This window comes from Ovis aries, chromosome 22 (assembly GCF_016772045.2).
Source record: "Ovis aries strain OAR_USU_Benz2616 breed Rambouillet chromosome 22, ARS-UI_Ramb_v3.0, whole genome shotgun sequence".
Taxonomy (NCBI): domain Eukaryota; kingdom Metazoa; phylum Chordata; class Mammalia; order Artiodactyla; family Bovidae; genus Ovis; species Ovis aries.
Window position 1 is genome coordinate 17,281,928 of NC_056075.1, and position 18,396 is coordinate 17,300,323.

Below are 18,396 nucleotides of genomic sequence, written 5' to 3' on the forward strand. Positions count from 1 at the left end.
ATATGGGATTTTCAGTCACCTGGCTTAAAGGTGGGCTTGGGGAAAGAAGGGAAACTGAAAAGCAGATAGCAAAATGTTTGGTTAATGAAAGGAAATGAATGAGAAAGACATGAACACATAGAGTTAGAAGGTGATAGTCAATGTGAGCACATATAAAGATGAGAACTGGGGAGGGAGGAAGCCATAGGTGCTTCCTGACCCCAGGGAGTTGGTGGGAAAAGACCACAGATACAAGGTTGCTAAATATCTTGCAATGCTGAGGACCCAGTAGTGATGGCCTGTCCTCTCCTATGTTAACACTGTCCCTACTGAGAAACACAGCCACCATGTTGTTTAGTGTCTCCTCAAAGGAGCCTGGCACTTCAAAGTAGCAAAGCTCTATGAAGCACCTCTCCCCCTGCCCCAAATTTTAATATGCTCTGGAACTTCTGGGAAGAATCATCGGTGTCTCTCTCTACTTCATGCACACCTTCATCACAGGATGGATCATCATCACACTCGGGTTTAAACATCACTCTTACATAGGTACTGCCAGGGTTGCCACAAGGTGTTTCATCTTTCATGTTTATCTCTTAACCCTGAGTAAGCACTTCATAAGTGTCATTTGTTAAATAACAGACTTCTCACAGTCACCAAATTAGGAGGCAGAGTATAAAAATAATGTTCTGCCAATTAAAATGGGCCATAAGCATTTGAGCAACTAACTATAAAGACTGATTAGGTTAGAAAGGAAGTGTAATCTTTCTTCACTAACTTGTGGGATAAATTTATGAATACTCCATATTAAAAGAATTCATGGCTGAGACCTCAAAGTAAAAAAAAACGGAATCTGAAGAATAAGGTATTAGGGAATTTGCAAAACCCTTTACCTTCCATATACTAAACTAAAACCAAGACTGTCTTAAATTAGCATTCCATTCCATTTATATCCCTTGTTCTCTAAAAACTTTTAAAGAATTTACTTGCCTTAGAGATTAAATGCAATGCTTATAAATTCACATTTGCTGAAGGTAAATAATATTAAAAGCCTTTAAATTTTTGTTTCTAGTCCTCTTTTCAAGTATCTTGTGCCTTCCTGATTTTATTATTTTGTGTCACCAAGATTCTTGCCAAATGCCAATTTTCCAAATCATTTATATTTGATATAAATTCTTAAAGATATAGAAAATATGCAAAATAAAGGGAATATATCCTAGGATTTCAGACTAGATGAATTCACAGCTGGCAGGGTAAGGGAGAGAAGTTTACTGTGACTTATTTACAGGAAAACAGAAAGATGGAGAAAAAAAGGTTCTGGAAATAGTAGAAATTTTAAAGAAAAAACTTTGAGGTAGTACAAAGCAATCATTAGGTGTATGCTAAGTTGCTTCAGTCTTGTCAAACTCTTTGCGACCCCATGGACTATAGCCCGCCAGGCAAGAATACTGGTGTGTTGCCATTTCCTACTCCAGGGGATCTTCCCAACCCAGGGATCAAACCTGGGCCTCTTATATCTCCTGCATTGGCAGGCGAGTTCTTTACCAGTAGTGTCACCTGGGAAACAGAGGGTACTTAATAAATTCTTCAGTTACTAAAATCAAAGAACATATTTGCTCCAAACTTAAAATGATAAATATCACTCCTTAGAGATAGAGAACTTAGAGAACTTATCAAACCTTTAGAGGAATAAACCTTTAACCAATCACTGTTTTAAAAACCTCAAAAAATGAACGGTTCTATTTGGATTAACAAAACAACTTCCTGTGGGCCCTTGGGCTTATTCCCTCCTCATTAGCACACAAGCAGTAACCTATAAAGGAATTTAAAAAGTATTTTCTGTTAAAAAGGGTCCTGTAAAAAGCAAACTGATTGTAGAAATTCAGAGAAGTTACTGGTTAATGTTTATTCAGTAATAATATGCTTAATTATATACAAACAGTTTATTTTACTGAGAGGAATTTTACTAGCTATGTAAGTGACTTTACTCCTATTTAGGAATATCAGTATTCAGTCTTATAAGTTAGATATATAGGCATACAGACTTTCCAGAATTCTGTGAGGAAAATTATAGCTATAGTCATATTTAAGAACTGAGGGAATTCCCTGGCAGTCCAGTGGTCCTAACCAACTCAACTCTGTCATTGCCCAAGGGCCCAGGTTCAATTCCCAGTCAGGAAACTAAGATCTCACAAGCTGTGCAGCCAAAAAAAAAAAAAAAACAAACAAAAAAACTGAAAGAACTGAAAGGATTGTGAACATTCTGAATCTATCCATCATGAAAATAAAACAACTGCGTGTGTCTCATGTTTAGACAGACCACTTTGCTGTTTTCAGGTAAGATACTGTTTGCTGATTTTCCTAAATGCCTTTCATGATACCTCATACTTTGATGGCTTTTCTGGCCACAGAAGAACACTTAGCTGATCTCCAGAGAACAGTCTATACAATTCTATAATGATCCCTGTACCCCCCTTCCTGGTTCTAACTGAAAAAACAGACATCCTTAGACATAGTATAAATATAGTTGGAGTAATTTCTTTAGTTACATTATTTTACACTTGCCCACTTCCAAACTTAAAAAAACACTTTTCTGCCCATTCAAAATATGTACAGTTATAGTTTATTTTCATCATTCATAACTCAGACATATTTGAACATTTGGAAGAATGGCATGCTTAATCACCTCTAGAATACTCATAAAAAATTAATAAACACATCAAATACCATATTCCAACTTCTGTTAAAATGAAGATATCTATGATTCCTTGTTAATAAACCTATATGTTGGCATCTCAATGTTCATCATCCTCTTCAAGAAACAAAACATACTCCAAATTAACACAACATTGTGAATCAACTATACTTCATTGAAATAAAAAAAAATACACCAGATTTGATGACAATCAACAACAGTAAACAGAAAAGATGTCTGGAAAGAAAGACCACTATTTTATAACAGTGCACTTCTGCATTCAAAAAATGTTAGCAAAATATATATATATATATATATTTTTTTTTTACTGCTAATATTATTATATTTTATAGCAACTTCAAGTAAAACACAATTTTTTAAAAGCTGCATTTGTAATATGAAAAGATGATTTGCTTAATTCATTCAGCAAATATTTATTGAGTATTTACTACATGCTAGGCATTGCTCTAGGTATTGGGGATTCAAATGTGAAAAAGACAAACTTGGTTCTTACTTTTTTACTACCAAGAAGTGTTTTGGTAGGCTTTATCTTGAATCATTTACATTAAAAAATACATAAACTAGTAATAAAATGTTACAAAGCCACAAATGTCATAGAACTGGGGTTGAAAAGGAGCTCAGAGATCATCTATTGTCATCAATTCCAAGATGCACGTTATTTTACATTTTGGCATCATTGGTATCAGTCACATATTTATAGTGTGGTCAGACCAGGGAGCCAGAGAGTTGTCACTGCCTGCACATGTGCATCAAAGCTTAGGGAATGAGTGTCAAAGGCTTAGAAGAACATCCAAGAGATGGTGGTGAAGTTACCCTTTTAAGGATTTTTGATGATTCAGGACTCAATAAAATATAATAGTTTGAAGTGCTCATTTATTACAGCAGAGGAGAATGAAAGTCATAGAGGTTAAATGATTTGCCCTAATTCACAAAGCACAATGGGTAAAACTAGAGTCCAGGTCTGAGTTCCATTCTCAGTTTTCTTCTAAGGGTTTAGCTAATGAAAGGAAAGTCTCTAGAATATGGCTATAATTTTAGGACCACTGGCAAAGATCTTAATCCCTCTTTGCCTCATTTCTCCATCTGTAAAACAGCAAGTTTAAGAGACCTAACTAATGTATTACTGTTAAGTATTAAGTGAGATAATGCATGTATAGTACTTAACACAGAGATTAGCATATGGTAAGGGCTCAAAAAAAAGTTAACTATTTGAGATCAAACTTTACATTTGGTAGGAAATAAACTTATCATCAAATATCCCACAAATACTGCTCGCTCTATGAAGCCCACATCCAGTTCAGTTCAGTCCAGTCACTCAGTCGTGTAACCCCATGGACTGCAGCATGCCAAGCTTCCCTGTCCATCGCCAACTCCCGGAGCTTACCCAAACTCATGTCCATCGAGTCAGTGATGCCATCCAACCATCTCATCCTCTGTCATCCCCTTCTCCTCCTGCCCTCAATCTTTCCCAGCATCAGGGTCTTTTGAAATGAGTCAGCTCTTTGCATCAGGTGGCCAAAGTATTGGAGTTTCAGCTTCGGCATCAGTCCTTCCAATGAATATTTAGGACTGATTTCCTTTAGGATGGACTGGTTGGGTCTCCTTGAAGTCCAAGGACTCTCAAGAGTCTTCTCCAACACCACAGTTCAAAAGCATCAATTCTTCGGCACTCAGCTTTCTTTATAGTCCGACTCTCACATCCATACATGACTACTGGAAAATCACAGCCTTGACTAGACAGACCTTTGTCGGCAAAGTAATGTCTCTGCTTTTGAATATGCTATCTAGGTTGGTCATAACTTTTCTTCCAAGGAGTAAGCGTCTTTTAATTTCATGGCTGCAATCACCATCTGCAGCGATTTTGGAGCCCCCCAAAATAAAGTCAACCACTGTTTCCACTGCTTCCCCATCTATTTGCCATGAAGTGATAGGACCAGATGCCATGATCTTAGTTTTCTGAATGTTGAGCTTTAGGCCAACTTTTTCACTCTCATCTTTCACTTTCACCAAGAGGCTCTTTAGTTCTTCTTCACTTTCTGCCATAAGGGTGGTGTCATCTCTGAGGTTATTGATATTTCTCCCAGCAATCTTTTTTTTTTTTTTTTAATTTTTAGTTTTTTATTTTTTAAATTTTAAAATCTTTAATTCTTACATGCATTCCCAAACATGAACCCCCCTCCCACCTCCCTCCCCATAACATCTTTCTGGGTCATCCCCATGCACCAGCCCCAAGCATGCTGCATCCTGCGTCAGACATAGACTGGCGATTCAATTCACATGATAGTATACATGTTAGAATGCCATTCTCCCAAATCATCCCACCCTCTCCCTCTCCCTCTGAGTCCAAAAGTCCGTTATACACATCTGTGTCTCTTTCCCTGTCTTGCATACAGGGTCGTCATTGCCATCTTCCTAAATTCCATATATATGTGTTAGTATACTGTATTGGTGTTTTTCTTTCTGGCTTACTTCACTCTGTATAATCGGCTCCAGTTTCATCCATCTCATCAGAACTGATTCAAATGAATTCTTTTTAACGGCTGAGTAATACTCCATTGTGTATATGTACCACAGCTTTCTTATCCATTCATCTGCTGATGGACATCTAGGTTGTTTCCATGTCCTGGCTATTATAAACAGTGCTGCGATGAACATTGGGGTACATGTGTCTCTTTCAATTCTGGTTTCCTCGGTGTGTATGCCCAGAAGTGGGATTGCTCTCCCAGCAATCTTGATTCCAGCTTGTGCTTCTTCCAGCCCTGCATTTCTCATGATGGAGTCTGCATATAACTTAAATAAACAGGGTGACAATATACAGCCTTGACGTACTCCTTTTCCTATTTGGAACAAGTCTGCTGTTCCATGTCCAGTTCTAACTGTTGCTTCCTGACCTGCATACAGGTTTCTTAAGAGGCAGGTCAGGTGGTCTGGTATTCCCATCTCCTGCAGAATTTCCCACAGTTTATTGTTATCCACACAGTCAAAGGCTTTGGCATAGTCAATAATGCAGAAGTAGATGTTTTTCTGGAGCTCTCTTGCTTTTTTGATGATCCAGCGGATGTTGGCAATTTGATCTCTGGTTCCTCTGCCTTTTCTAAAACCAGCTTGAACATGCTGAAGTTCATGGTTCACATATTGCTGAAGCCTGGCTTGGAAAATTTTGAACATTACTTTACTAGAGTGTTAGATGAGTGCAGTTGTGTGGTAGTGGAGGTGCTGGAATTCCAGCTGAGCTATTTCAAATCCTTAAAAAAGATGCTGTTAAAGTGCTGCACTCAATATGCCAGCAAATCTGGAAAACTCAGCAGTGACCACAGGACTGGAAAAGGTCAGTTTTCATCCCAATACCAAAGAAAGGCAATGTGAAAGAATGTTTAAACTACCACACAATTGCACTTCATCCCATATCTAATTGCTTGATTAAAATATTGGAAAACTAAACAGACGGGTCAAATGTTTGAACTGATTAGTGTAATAAAAATTTCCATCTTAACAATGCTTTGTCCAATCCATGTGGCACTGTGCCAAGAACCCAGGAGACCTGCCTGTAAGAAATCACACAAAAAGCAAAAAGTAAGAATATACCCCCATCCATGACCATCAAACTACTCTAAGGTGTACAAATGTGTTTATAAACACAATCTCAGATAACACATAAACAAGGGAAAACATTTAAAATACATTAACAGAGCATTCATTTTCAGTTCCTTTAAAATACTATTACAACCATATCTATTAATACTAGTGTAAAAACAAAGGGATTCTGGAGCTTAAAATACAGCATAGGGAGATGTGACCTTGCCAGAAGAGTGACAGTAATAACCGTTCATGATTTATATATTACGTTATATATCACAAAGCACTTTCTCACCCAATATCAACTCAGTGCTTTGCACACAGTATGTAATCGTAAAAACAAATCTCAGGGGCTTTCTACTGTCATTTTATTTTCTGTTCAAATAACAGAATATTTAGAGAGGTGGTAGACATTCACATTTCTTTTCTTCTTCATTTTAAAGACTTTTCTAGGTCAGCTCTTCTAATTTTGACACTTTAAGTGAAAATTCAAATTATAACACATTCTCAAATAATCTTGTTGTTTTATTATTTCTGGAACCCTTCCAATTAAAATGTGTAAACTACAACCTGGGGTTTGATTTGGGCTGTAAGATTCAATTAAGACGAGTCATTTTATAAAAGATTCGGCAATGTTCTTTCCCTGAATGATGCTTCAGTAAAACTGCTTCACGATGAACACAGAAGACTGATTTGATTGTTGAAGAGTGAATTAAATCTGTATCAAATTGCTCCAAAAAAGAAAACCCACTGTGATACCTTATATTAGACTCAATCTGCTTTAAATATGTTTCCGTGTTTTTGTTTCTATAAAAATAGTAATATTCTGTGTTTACACATTATCAGCTCATTACGTATTTCAAACAAATAAAAGTGGTTTTAACTGAGATTCTGAATCCAATACATACACAGGTAAGCATTTAAAAAAATAATTTTAACTACTAGGAAATGTTTATCAACTCACATCTGTTCCTGTTTCACTCGATGACAAAACCTATAGGGCACTCTGTGAAAGAACTAACTCTAATACAGGTATACCACCTAGAATTATTGTTGCATTTTCTGAAGCTTTTAGCAATTAAAGCCTTATCTTGAGGTAGAATTCTGGTGTCCCCGTGTTTCATCATAACTGCGCAGCAGCAACTTTCAACAATTCTGAGTACTTTAAATATTAGCGTGTTTTCTCATACCGCTCATTTTAAAAGAATGCTTTCGGTTAAAAAATGTCACAAGCATTTGTTATCCAAATTTAAACGTTAAAAGAAAACCACCACGTGACTCAACATGCGAACTTTCCCTCTTAAACTTGCTTGTATTTGGGATGTTAAAAAAACAAATCACATTCTACATATCCCAGATATTTTCGAGGATCAAAGTCTACTGTTGAATAAGACGGGTCAGCAGAGAACAGTCCTGTGGTTTATTCTGAGAACTCCTTGGTGAGGAGCATGTCGGCCTCTAGGAAACCAGGCTCCAGAGGGGGCGGCAGTTCGGGGCTGCACTCTGCAGCGTACCCAGCTTGGCCGCCTCGGAAGTCCCCAGAGCTTCCCACTTGTCTCTCTTCTAGCCTCCCGCTCGCCCTTTCCTCTCCGGCCAGCCACTGCACTATCCACTCGGCTCCTGGACAGCAGGGCGTTACCGGAACAAAATCCCGGCACACAAAGAAGCGCTGGGTAGGAAGCGAGGCCCCACCCTGCCAAGAGGAGCGACCCCTCTAGGAAAAACTTTCGTGGGACTATGGGACTCTTTGGGACCCCCCCCCCCGCCCCAGACTATAGCCACCTAGGCTCCTCTGTCCATAGGATTCTCCAGGCAAGAATGTTGGAGTGGGTTGCCATGCCTTTCTCCAGAGGATCTTCCCCAGCCAGGGATCAAACCCGGCTCTCTTATTAAATCCGCTTTGGCAGCCGGGTTTTTTACTGCTACCACCTGGGAAGCTAGAAAAACTTGGCGGCAAGTTAATGGGAATCGCAGAGGCGCAGTTTTTAGGACTGTTTAGGACATCCTGCTGCCCAGCGATCTCATCTTTTGTCCTTTGACTGACTTCCTTGAAGTCCCAAACTCTGAGCGCTTTCTTTGCGAGCAACTCTTGACTTGCTCTCCACCGCGATTCCCTCACTGATGGCAGCCATGATAACTGCATCCGGGTGCTTCAAAGAGTCGCACGCACATTCCCCCGGAAGTGACGCGATCGCGGAGGGATCGCGTTCGGCTGAGAGGGACTGAGGTGAAGAGACTGCCGGGAGCTGGCGCGGTAGGGAAGCTGTTTGTGGCCGGGAAAGGTTGGGGACTTGGTGACGACCTACTACCTGTAATACAAGTCACGTGTCTGGCATTGTGCTTAACACCAGCATTGCCATACCAGTTAATGGCTTCTTCAACAGTCCCAGGAGAAAGAAGTATTACCGTTTCCATTTTATATACGAGGAAGTTAAGGCTAAGAGAGGGGAAGTGATTTAAGATCGTAGAGCTAGTATTCCGTGAAGCTGGTCTAACTCCATCAGTTTGGCAGCAGGACCTGTGTTTGAAATCTCTTGTGCTTCCATTTTAAAAAGTTCAAACCCCGGGTGCTTGTTATCCTGGCAAGCCTCTTCTGCAAGTGCTCTTCACCTTCAGCTCAGCATCCTGTTGCCGTTGAAGTGGGGCCAAGTCACAGCTCTTGTGCATTTTACTGTGGGCAGGAAGCTGAATGAATGCTCGGGTCACCGTCACTCTCCCAATGACCTCGGGTTTCGCTTGGTCCCGTATCCTTGACCCTACACTTAACCTCACAGCACAGGTTAACTGAGGAAACTCACACTGGCTACTCAACTCAGGGAAACATCTTAACTCCTGTCAGGTACTCGTAAATTCAGGACTGTTAAAACAACTGGAGGTCACCATCACTGAATAGTCTCTGGCCTTGACAAAGGGCTGACAAGTGTTATATTGAACTTTCCACCAAGTCAACTATTTCTTCTGGTTTCCATTTCTTTAGACTGTAACCGAGAATCAGTCCTTTGACCTTATGTCTACGTTAACCAGCCTTCAAATAACAAAGTGTGAATTATGCATAGAAAAAGGTGCTAACAAATATATAAAATTTAACAGTGATAATACTTGAAGAATGGCAATTCAATCATTTCATCTTTTTTATATTCTATTTCCATATCTACTATATTATTTCTTTTAATATGTACAAATTTAATATAGACAAATAGTAAAACCTTTTTGATTGTCTGTTATTATGATGGAGACAAAGATATGTTGTCACATTTTTGACAAATGACAGTCCTTGGTGGAAGTCACAGAGGGGAATCCTCTGTTCTTGGAAGAATGTTGAGGTTTTGTTGGAGTAAAATACAGTTTGGGTCAACAAACCTCATAGGAAAAATGAGGCAAATGAGTAACAACTGCTGTTTTTCACACACAGTAGAACTTTTGTATAAAAAGATACTATAACCAGAAGTTTTTCTTCTAAAGAAAAAGGGGGGGAGGGAATTTGGGGTATTTAACATTTTGGAGAAGAAAGGTAGGAAGCTGTTTTTATTCTGCCCTCTTTGGGGTACAGATTTAAGCAATTTATCTTTTTCAGACTAAGCAAAATAAGACTTCATTCTCTGTTCTCTTCCCTAAATTCCATTTCCTAATATTGCTTTTTAGTGATCTCTAAAGCAGTGGCACACCTGGAAAGGTGGTGGAAAGAAGAGAAAAATGAGAAAGACTCAGGGGAAGAAGAAAAGGTTGAGGAATAAAAGAAGCTGATATTGGCATTAAGGTTACTTTGGAATTCCAAGGTGGCATGTAGCAACCGTCTCATCCAAGTCCTGGCACAAGCCCAGTTGCCCACCCAAAGGTAGATTCACATATATAGTATCTGCACTCACACATTCAGCACCTACCATGATAACTCTGGGCAAAAATCACTCTGTACTTCTACAGATTAAATATATATTTTAACAAAACTGGGCATTGTTGAACAACAAGAAATGGAAAATCCCATCATTTTCCCTAGTGCTCCCTGTTACCATACTATTTCATTCATGCTCAATAGCCTAAATGGATATTGAACTAGAAGTTTTGCATGTAGCATTATAGTGCAACAACTATGAAACACCAATGTGAGGTGCTGCCCAGATACATGTTTTTGAAGGAAATATCTTCATATTAGTCTGGGTCCTCTGAGGGATGGTTGTTACGATGAAATTAAATGTGCAAGATTTTATTAGAGGAAAACACTTGTGAGAGAGAATGGGGGAGGGAGCCAGGGGAGGCTGGAAGAGCCATCAGACTGTGATGAAGTCTGAAACTGACTGAAGGAGAGAGGGAAGGAAGGTTGGTGGAAGTATCCTAGACTTCTACACAATCTAAGAAAGATTTAGCAGGGCTGTTGAGAATCCTTAAGCCAAAATCACTGTCAGAGGCATCCTAGGAGAGAGCCTGCCTCATTGTCTATGCTGCAGTCAGTCATTGGCTGGAGTAGCCCATGAGAAGCTTGGCTCTTAGTGCAAGAATCTAGGGCTTGCAGCTTCTAGGGCTTCTGGTCAATCTTGCTTCCTGTATTTGGTCATCACAATCCAAGAACTGATTTTTCAGTGGTTGGAACTTTTCACCAGTTTCAGGCTTAAAAGAAGATTTTGAAAGAGAGGATTTCATGACAAGCAGTTTAGGAGAGAGCCATTGTTATGCTTTCCCTTGCCCCTTCAGGTTTGGTGAGTGAGGCTTCAGTGGCACTACTCAGAGAGCTTGGTATATGTCCCCTTGCTTTTGGGAAGTGTGGAGGTATATGACTGCATCTGGGAAATCGTAAGGGTGGGAGAAATGGGTCAGTTAGAAGTTTTGGCAGAGGAGCAAAGGAAGTTGTAGTCCCTCCCATCAGGACAGATGATGTTTGAGTGTTTCTTTTGCACTACATGTGGGCCATGTGAAAGGGAGAGCTTGCCTGGAGACTTTTTGACTTTCTCAAGAGGACTGTGTAGAAGGGATATGAGACTTCAACAGAGAGAATCTGTGTAGTTTGGATTATTAGAAAATCTAGAGCTGTAAATGGAGCAGTTAACTTGGGGAGATAGAATACATTGCCCATTTAGGGTGATCAACTTGTCCAAGTTTGCCTAGAACTCTCCTTGTTTTAGCACCAAAAATCTTGAGTTCTAGGAACCCTTCAGTCCTGGGTAATTCAGGATGATTGGTCATTCTACATATCATAGAAGGAGGTATAGTCAGAAGGCACCCTAACAGGGTGCCTCCAAGAACCCAAAAAATTGCTCATGAGAGTAAGAGATATCTCTGGTGTCTCTTCATATAAGGACACTAATCAGATCAGAGTCCCACTCTTATGACCTTGTTTTTATTGATTAATGTGGCTGCAGTGGGTTTTTAAGTTGCAGCTCTCAGAATCTTTAGTTACAGCATGTGAACTCTTGGTTGCAGTGTGGGATCTTAGTTCCCCGACCAGAGATTGAAATCACATCCCCTTCATTGGTCATACAGAGTCTTAGCCACTGGGCCACCAGGGAAGTCCCTTATGACCTTATTAACTTTAATGATTTCCTCAGAGGCCTCATCTCCAAATATGACAACACTGGGGATTGGGGCTTCAACATATAAATTTTAGGAGGACACAGTTGTTTTATAACACAGAGATGCATTTTTTAGTGAGGAGCATAAGAATATTAGGTCTGTTCCATGCCTCACACCCTTATGGAGAAGATACACTATATAGTGTATCTGTACCTTTTTGTGAACGAAGGTCAACATTATATTTGGAAATCTTTTCTGACACTTTAAGAGCTCTTCAGACATTATTTTAATCTTGTCAAAGTAAAGCAGGACCCACTCAGAGAACTGTTTTCTTCTGTCCTATAGAGCAGAGTAAGTCACAAGCTAATGCTAACGCTACCTGATCTGTAGAGAAACCCAAACAGACTGTATATATGGTGATCAAGACTTGGACTAAACAGGGATTTAGCAAACCCTGGGCCTGTTCTGTGTGGTGCTGCTTGTATTTGTGAAATTTGACATTTTTTTAAAAAAAGTTACACAGGAGGGAGAGAGTAAAAGAGAGAAAAAAAAGAGAGAGAAAACAAGAGGCAGAGAATTGGACATCTGTGTTCATAGAATTGGATGTTGGATGTCCACAACATTCTCTTGAGCACCTCCAGGAAGTCTGGCTGTTTAATTCCTTAAGGGCTTTAGTAGCTGGAACTAGGCACAGCTGTGAGCACAGAGTAATGGAAGGCTCTAAAATAAAAGTTATTTAAACATGACATACATTTATTTTTTTTCTTTCAAGAAATCTGGATGAAATCAGATTGGGATTAGTATGGTGATTCATGGGGTGAGGCGTCCAGACTCTTGCTGTCTGGTGGCCCACTGTATGTGGCTTTCATTTTCCAAAGTCATTTCAGTGTCCAAGATGGCTGCTAGAACTCTGGCCATTCCAGTGAATAGGAAGGACAAAGGAATCAAAAAGCACACTGTTTCTACTTAAGAACAATTCCCAAAAGTTGTATACAAGCTTTTGCAAGAGAAGCTGGAAGAGATAGCTTTTTTTTTTTAAATTGAAGATTCTCTCACTCTAGAACAGAGGTCCCACTTGTTTTTATAAATACAATTTTATTAGAATACAGCCCTGAACATTTTACCTATTGTCTGTGGCTACAGATTTTTAAATATATTATTAATGTAATTCACATGCCATACAATTCACTCATTTAAAAATGTACAATTCAGTGACTTCTAGTCTGGTCACAGAACCATGCATCTTGCACCAATTTAGAATATTTGCATCACCTTGAACAGAAACCCCACACCGTTTCACTATTGTCCCTGAGTCTCCCATCTCCCTTTCCCCTCCAAGATCCAAGTAACCAATTATCTACTTTCTATCTCTATAGATTTGTCTATCTTAGACTTTTCATATAAACTGAATCATACAATATGCAGTCCTTTGTGACTGGCTTCTTTCACTTCGAATAATATTGTTAAGGTTCACCCTAGTCATAGCATATATTAATGTTTCATTTCTTCTTGTGGCGAAATAATACTCCATTGTATCGATATGCTGAGTATTATTTATCCTTTCATCAGTTGATGGAAATTTGAGTTGTTTCTATCTTTTGACTATTGTGAATAAACCCATCTATAAACATTCATCTATAAGCTTTTGTGTTGATGTATATTTTCAGTTCTCTTACTATATCTATCTCTTACTATACTATATATCTAGGAGTGAAATTACTGACTAGTATGCTATTTGAGAAATGGCTAGATTATTTTCCAAAGTGTCTATACTGCTTTACATTCCCATCAGCAGTGTATAAAGGTTTTGATTTTTGCACAGCCTTGTCATGCTTATTATTTTTTAAAAATTATAGTCAACCTAGTAGTTATGAAATGATATCTTACTGTGGCTTTGGTTTGCATTTGTCTAGTAACTAAAGATATTAAACATCTTTTCATGAGCTTATTGTCCATTTGCATATTTGCTATGGAGAAAAGTCTATACAGATCCTTTTTCCATTTTTCACTTAGATTATTTGTATTTTTTATATTGGATTATAATAGTTCTTTATATATTATAGATATAAATGCCTTATCAGAAATATAATTTTCAGATCTTTTTTTCCATTCTGCTGATTTTTTTTAAACTTTCTTTTTGGTGCCCTTTGAGTTACAAATATTTATAATTTTGATAATGATCAATTTATCTGTTTTTCCTTTTGTTGCTTCTGCTTTTGGTGTTGTCTAAAGCTGCTTTTGTGCTATAATAGCAGAGTTGAGAGTAGTTGTGACAGAGATCCATAGAGTCCTATGACCATATAGCAAGCCTAAAATATTCACTTATCTGGTCCTATGACCATATAGCAAGCCTAAAATATTCACTTATCTGGTCCTATGACCATATAGCAAGCCTAAAATATTCAATATCTGGTCCTTTCAGAAAAATTTGCCAACTCCTTCTCTAGAAATGGAGGGGAATGAATATATTGGGGAACTGCTAACAGTCTCTGTTATGAGGGATAGATTTTGACTCTGTGAAATCTTTTCTAAAGCATTCTAGTATAGTAATGTGCTAAGTAAAGTACCTCTTTTAATCTTATAATAAAAAGCCCTATTTTGCTTCATTGCCATTGAGAGGGTGCCAGATGCAACCAAGATTGTAGATCTTCTGTAGCTTCACTCTTCTGCTAGACTTTTAATCTGTTTTAAGTATTCATAGAATCACCGTCTTTACCATGATAGCAGTAGAGAGAGATGAATGAACTGGTAAGTTACTTAGTACCAAAGTACCACATTTTCATTTCTGCTCATAGGAGCACAACACCTGGTGAGCCCAAGCTCAAGGTTAAGAGAATCACACTGAATATTGTGAATGACTCCTGTACTCATTGTAGTCCATTCGAGCCACTTCTAGAACTAGGACTGGTTAGAGAGATATTTGGATCTGAGTACGTGTCTCCCAACACATGGATGTACAGTTTTAAAGAAAAAAGCCTAAGAGAAAAGTGGAGAAAACCCTATTGTTATTCTGGTTGTCCCTAAGGTTGGCTCTATGCCTCTACTAAGGTTGACTCTATGCCTCTACCATCTGAGATTTGTTTATGTGAGCAAATAAATCCTTCTTTTAATTTACTTGTTTACTTTGGATTTCTGATATTTCCAACCAAGAGACCTTCAACTGATATATAATGGGAACCTGCTGAAGCAGTTGTATTATTCATGCTAATAAGAAGTAACTTTTAGAAATAAGCATCTGAAAAATACAATAAGCTGTTTAATGTCAACTGTTTTGGAAGAAAATATCAACTACCAATATCCATTTTCTTCTGTTCCTCCTGGGCACACAACCAGACTATATTTCCCAACATGCCTTGTTTCTAGATGGGTTTATAAGTTACCAGTGGAATTGGAAAGAAGTAATGTGCATTATTTTTAGATTGTGATGATTAAGAATAGGTGTTGGCTTCTTTATTTTTCCTAGTTTTCTTTTTCTGAAGTCCAAATGTGGAGAATTTGGTGGACTCTGAGCCCCCTGGGGGAAGTGGAGACCCTAGTTATAGGAAACCTAGATCCCTAAGTGTCTGCATGGAACACTCCTCTCTCTTAACCCACATTGGACTGGGACACAAGAAAGCAATAATCCTTTGTTCTGTTAAGACACTGCAAGAAAACAAACAAACCTACTCTGACTAATAAATCAGCAGCTTTAAAATGCTTCTTTATGGATTTTGATCGAACTGACTGATTTGGGAAAAAATATTAAAGATATCAACCATCTAAATAAATGTGATTACGATTTAACCAAGATTTATGAGAAATAATATAGTACTACAGTTGGTGGCAGTCCCTTCTGCTACAGGGTTTTGGGGCTTCCCTAGTGGCTCAGTTGGTAAAGACTGCCTGCAATGCAGGAGACCCAGGTTCAATCCCTAGGTTGGGAAGATCCCTTAGATAAGGGAATGGCAACCCACTCCAGTACTTTTGCCTGGAGAATCCCAGGGACAGAGGAGCCTGGCAGGCTACAGTCCATGGGATCACAAAGAGTTGGACACAACTGAGCGACTAAGAACCCATTCACAGTTACATGCTAGTTGCAAGTTTGTGGAATGATCCCCAGCAATGCTTAAAGGTTAGTTGTTACCTATGGACTGTGTGAATATGAAGACATGGATGATTTAGACAATATTCAATAACCTTGATGACAGTACAAAAGTTTTCACTGTGGATGTATGTCACTGGAATCTTTCATCATTTATCTTGTTCTAAACAGATTCTCTTGAGGCAGGAGAATTCAGAGTACCGATCTGAGTGCCACATACGTGGTTTTTTAATAAACCATTTCCCTTACTACTTCCTTCTCCACCTAGAACAAACGGATAAGTTCTGTTTGGATAGTTCCATGAAATTTCTGATGAAGCTGCAGGGGTCAGCTTTCTCTAGCTTAACCACTATCACTAGCCCTAGACTTGGGTAGCAGAAGCGTAGCAGTGAAATAGTGTAAAGGTGACATGTAAATAGGAACCAAGATAAGAGATGGATAGAAAAAGTTATGAGAATTTTTATTTTTTAAATTTATTTTATTGGAATAGTTTTACAATATAATTTCTACTGTACAGCAAAGTGATTGTTATATATGTATTCTTTTTCATATTCTTTTCCATTATGGTTTACATTTGTCTCCTTTATCCTTTCATGTGTTGATGGACATTTAGGTTGTTTCTATATCTTGGCTAAATAGTGCTGCAGTGTACATTGGGGTGCATGTATCTTTTTGAATCAGGGTTTTCTCTGAATATATACTCAGGAGTGGGATTGCAAGATCATATGGCAACTCTGGAACCTCTATCCTGTTCTCTGTAGGGGCTGCATTCCTCCCAACAGTGTAGGACAGTTTCCTTTTCTCCACACCGTCTCCAGCATTTGTTATGTGTAGGCTTTTTAATGATGGCCTTTCTGACTGGTGTGAGGTGGTACCTCATTGTAGTTTTGATTTGCATTTCAGATCTGAGAATTTTTATCTCTTGATTCTGAGAGTTTCTGAGACCCAGTAACATTCCTGCCCTTCCAGTAGTTGTATGTTTAACTCTTCCTTTCATTGCAAATATCATACCTTAGTTTTTTTTCCAATAAATGTATCTTTTTCAAAGTAGCTTGTTTGTTTGAAATGAAAAAAGAGACAGTACATACATAATCACTGGGAAAAAAAAGTATTATGCAAGAAGTGAGGGATTTCTCTTTCCATCTTAGTATTTCCGTTATACTGAGTAAACTACTCTTAATGTATTTGATTAATATCTTCTCATATTCTTTGTAGGCATGTTACACATATGAAATCATATCAATATACAATTACTTTTGTTTGCATTTCACTGTTTTACTTAGAAATCTATTGTGGAATTCTTTCTATATTAAGATATATACTCTTCGTGACCCTATAGACTGTAGCCCACTAGGCTCCTCTGTCCAGGGAATTTTCCAGTTAAGAATACTGGAGTGGGTTCCCATTTCCTCCTCCAGGGGATCTTCCCAGGGATCGAACCCACATCTCTTATGTCTCCTGGATAGGCAGGTGGGTTCTTTTCCACTAGCACCACCTTGGGAAACCCCAAGATATATACAATATACTTCATATTTTTAATAGGTGTATAATATTCTATTAGGTGGTTATACCCCCAGTTTATTAAATTTCCTATAAATATTCAAAAGATGTTAACAATTACATGGTATTACAAAACAAAGATATAAAATTCTTTCGTTCATTTATTAATTCATCAAAAATTATGGTGTCCATACTAAGTGCCTGGCAACTTTCTAGGCACAGTAATTTCTATAGTTTCTGTTTGTGGGAGGGGAAGAAATAAACAAGAGAACAGATAAATGTGAGCTAAATAATTTCATCTAGTGATAAGTCTTGTAAAGACAATACAACATGGAGATTTGAAAGAGTGAAAAGTTTGGGTACAGAACTTACTGAGTTTGGGGGATCTGGGCCTTTTGCTCGTGGGTGACATTTGACCTAAATCCTGAGTGATATAAAGGAAGCAGCCCTGTGACATCCCAGCAGAGGGCACACCAACAGCACAGATCCTACGGGAGTTAAGATGAGAAGAAATGAGGCCAGAGTATCAGTTACAGTTCTCAGTTACAACTAGTAGAAACCAATGTAATAGTTAAAGGAGAAAAGGAATTTACTGAAAAAATATCTGGTAGCTCATAGAATCTTTAGGATTACCAGACTGACTCAGCAGATAAACTCCCCCAAATCCTACCGCGGAACTGGTCTAGTGGGGATGTGACCACCGTGACTGCTGGTTATGGACCAGCAGTGAGTGTATGGACCACCAAGACCATACGGTGTCTGGCACCGACGACAATAATTCTACTTCTGGCTCTGAAATTTCAATGTACCTGCCACCATTCCCCCCTGGCCCCGCCCCGCTGCTGTCTCTATTTGCAATACTAGTTTCTAATTTAAAGCTTGTAGAAGTGATACACTCATGTAAATCCTAAATATGTTTCTTTCCACATTTGTAGTGATATTTCTATAGACTAAATTTCTAGAGCTGTTGGGTTTAAAGGGAAGCACATCTAGATTTTTGATAGGTACTGCTAAATCACCTCTCCCTAAAATGTTGTCATGATTT

The 18,396-nt window shown here is 38.5% G+C and overlaps 1 protein-coding gene and 1 long non-coding RNA gene across 5 annotated transcripts in view; one reads left to right on the forward strand and one right to left on the reverse strand.

Annotated features, from left to right (window-relative positions):
- Positions 1 to 2,580: 2,580 nt before the first annotated feature.
- LOC132658450 (uncharacterized) lies at positions 2,581 to 8,006 on the reverse strand. Its single transcript, XR_009598108.1, has 2 exons — positions 7,233 to 8,006; positions 2,581 to 6,237 (listed from the first exon to the last, which is right to left on the reverse strand). It is a non-coding gene; the product is annotated as an uncharacterized LOC132658450 (long non-coding RNA).
- Positions 8,007 to 8,457: 451 nt separating this feature from the next.
- Positions 8,458 to 18,396, forward strand: part of ZNF518A (zinc finger protein 518A) — a 55,558-nt gene continuing 45,619 nt past the window's right edge. For all 4 annotated transcript variants that reach the window (XM_060405101.1, XM_060405094.1, XM_060405077.1 and 1 more), the window contains exon 1: positions 8,458 to 8,522. The gene's annotated coding sequence lies outside the window, so the exon portion shown is untranslated. The remainder of the gene's footprint in view (positions 8,523 to 18,396) is intronic.